Source organism: Engraulis encrasicolus, chromosome 10 (assembly GCF_034702125.1).
Source record: "Engraulis encrasicolus isolate BLACKSEA-1 chromosome 10, IST_EnEncr_1.0, whole genome shotgun sequence".
NCBI lineage: Eukaryota > Metazoa > Chordata > Actinopteri > Clupeiformes > Engraulidae > Engraulis > Engraulis encrasicolus.
Genome location: NC_085866.1, coordinates 38,207,035 through 38,210,567, shown reverse-complemented (window position 1 = coordinate 38,210,567; position 3,533 = coordinate 38,207,035).

Sequence of the window (3,533 nt, the reverse complement as noted above, 5' to 3'; positions counted from 1 at the left end):
TAGTAGATTATGTGAAACTTCCTGAAACAAACTTCTGAGGACAGATGTTAATAAACATTGAGGGAGGTCACATCCATGACTTACACAACCGGTTCATCACTATATTTTTCTGATTCTCTTTTCATGCATGCAGTCGCTATTTTCGGTGCAGGCGAAAGATGGTGTACAAAAGTAAAAAGTAACTATTTCTTTCTTATACAAATGCTTTTCAAGTTGCTCGGGGTGAATGGCAGATGTTTTGCAATTCAAGGCGCGTCAATGCTCCGGCGCAGTGGCTTGTGAGACAATGCGGGGGCTCCCCTTTTGTGGGGCGTTTGTGTCTTTCAGTGAAGTGGCCAACAAAAGATCCATTCCTCAGCCACTTATAAAGTTACTTTCCGCGAGTTCATTTCGGGCCTTGAGAAAAACTCAAAGCGATGTTAATGTGGACCTCTGTGCCTTTCAGCTCGTAACCCCACTGCACATAGCCAAACACAAGCCTTTGTGCGCCCGGACATAAGTAAAGAGCCCTAAATAAGCACTCGACTAGTCTATAGAAATTCATGATAGAAGATGTTTGATCTGGACTGTGCCAATGAGACAGTCGCGTGGCATTATATCTCCTGTAGTAAATTCAAAATATAAGACTGGTGGAGATTCAGTTCCTCCCTTTTGGGAAATACATCTGTGAATATCTCTCTGTTTGGCCTAAAGGTTCTGGCCATGTGCGTCTTTTTTGTATGCGCCACCCGAATTTGAGGCGATTCTTCTCCGATTTGTTTCGCTCTCGGCTGACCTACTCTCTTTCACCCTATTAGTTGGGTCTTCAAGCGAACCCTTCTCTCCATACAGAATTTCCCTAAATTTTAACGCTTTACTTCTGGAATAATGTTAATCTAAAATGTTGGGGACAAAAAGAAAGTTATATAACTTTGCGTTATTAGGCTATGGGATAATATCGGCATTGCCATGTTAACAAAACAATGAGTTCCGTTCCATCTCTCTACAGTAAAGTCAAAATAGCTGGCACACCTTATGTTGAAGTAGGTTACCTAAATACTGCTCTGACAACATCGTTTTGCACTCAGGACTGAGTTTTGCCCGTCTTGCCATTCAGGTGGTAATATGTACCAGATTTGTTCTGAATTAAAATAAGTTTATTGCAGGTAATTGAGTAATTGCCTCACTAATTGTTGTTAACAAGTCGTAGAATAACCTAATTATTACAGCACCCCATTTGCAATCTCTTAAGCGGGTCGTGAATGACAATAGCGCACTGTAGTTAATGAGTTACCAGTGGAGAAGAAGTGAAAGTGAAAAGAAAAGACCGACCAGGCTTTTGATAAACATAGCCTCCACTTGTTTTTTCAGGGTGCGTTATTCCCATGTCAACGTTGCTCTGTTTGAACCTGCTATTCGTGTAAATGAAGAGTATTTTGAATAAAGAGGAAACGCGTTGAAAGGTCACCAAAACAAGTTTATGGGCCTATTGAGAAAGCATTGTGCTCTATTCACCATCAGTCACTGTATCTTTTGAGTTATCTCGCTGCTATAAAGGGTGGAAAGGGTAGCCTATTCTATATTAAGATGTAGATGCAGATGTAGTGGGTCCATATCGTGCCGTAGCCTAGCTAGGCCATTGAATGATTGAATGAGAGGTGTTTAAAAAGTCTCTATTCTGAGAGCTCGCGAGCTAATATGGTAGAACGTGTTACATTTGAGCGTGAAAACGGGGCCTTAGTGCCTGTAACAAAGGAGGCGACAGTTTGCGCGCAGTCCTGGACCTGTGTCCGATTTCATACTGTGAGCTTTTGTGTTGCGCCGATTTTGCGGTGCATTACATGCAATTTTGTACAACATGGAATCTAATAAAAGGCAGCGTGGAACGTCCTAAATAGCGTGCAATTAACAAATCTGCATGCTTGATTGAAATTGTGTGACCTGTTTTGCACAAATGTTTTATGTAGTAAATGTCACTTTACACACTTTGTGATGTTGACTGGTGATCTACATCTGGTTGCACATTTTATTTTATTTTTCACTCATTTAACATTCATTTAAGCATGCAGGATTGTCCAATGAGACTACTGATAGGGGTCCTTGCCGCTTTTATTCAGCATTGTTTTTACTCCTAATTGGTGTGTTGAGAGTTTATTGTAGGTCACAGCGAGCAAGGTTACCTATTAAGGTTATTAATTAGGCTTACTTTTCATTGAATTGTGACAGAGCTAACCACCTTCGATGTTTCCCCAAGTTTTGATCACTTATACCCTTTACCTCCATAAACCCAACGCAGATCTACAGTGTGATGGCTAAACTGTGTTTGGTTACATTCAAAATAATTAATGTGACAACCTCCTTTATCCAATGTTAAGAATTCCTTATGTGGTAGTGCTTAAATCTCCAATATTTAGTTACCACGTCTTTTATTTTCTCGAGAATTTGCCTTTTGACTAAGCAGTTCTTTTCAATAGCCCACAGCTTGACGCTTCAAAAGCCAGAAATCTTTGATTGGCCTAGTTTTGTAAGCCACATAAAAGGCCAGAAGAATGGATCAATGAGCAGCCTGGGCGCTTATATACTGAGGCCCTTTCATCCCGATGTGAACTCCTCAGTGAACACTCTCAGATGTAAATGCGTGCGCCACTCGCGCGCTCTTTTCCACGCCATTTGCGCGCCAAGCCAGGGCGCCTATCCAAACAAGCGCATTGTGTGTTTTCCAACGCAAGTCAAGCAACTTTAAACGTGACTCGATGAGAGCTCCTGTCTGTCGCGTGTCCACTCCAGAGTAAATAACAACTTGTACTCCCTCCATTTCTCCTACACTAACTAGTGTTTGGACAGTTTGGACATAACTGCATCTTCAGTTTACATCGAGTTCTGAACTTGACACTTGGAGTACAAGTGGCATAGCAGGCTAACGTCTGTTTGTGTTTGGTAGGCTTAACTCTGGCCAAAACACGGAATAGGGTCTCTCTTCTCAGTTGTACTTATTGAGATATAAGGGGAAGTATTGCACACAGCACAAACTTCACTGGTGGCCATTTGGTTAAACTTTCCCAGGATGGCGTCTATTGATGGAAAAGTGTGGAGAATCGCGGAGAAGGGCCCCAGAAAGAGGCGTTCCGTCGATTCTCCTCGGTCCTGCTGCTGGTCTAGGCTGTTCCCTGCCTGACTGGGTTTCAGGTGGCTGAATATAAAGACAACCATGGAGTTAATGCACATAGTGATCATAATGCAAAAGTCACAATTTCAACATTATTTTAATGTAATCATAGTTATTTGAACTAAGTAGGCATATGAGCCATATAACGAATGATGTAGGCTACAGTATAAATGAAGGGATTGAAGACATGAGTGTCGGGCCATGTCCAGACCTTATAGCCAGAAAATTGCAAGGCTGTGACGACATGAGCGAAATTACCACGGTGCTGCCTTGGGGTCTGTGGCGTGAAACCTAAAAAGAAAAGAATGAATAGGCAAGGCTGGTACAGGTTCTCCACGAACGAACAGACTATTTGTTGCATTATTTCCCCATTTTATGGAGATTCTGT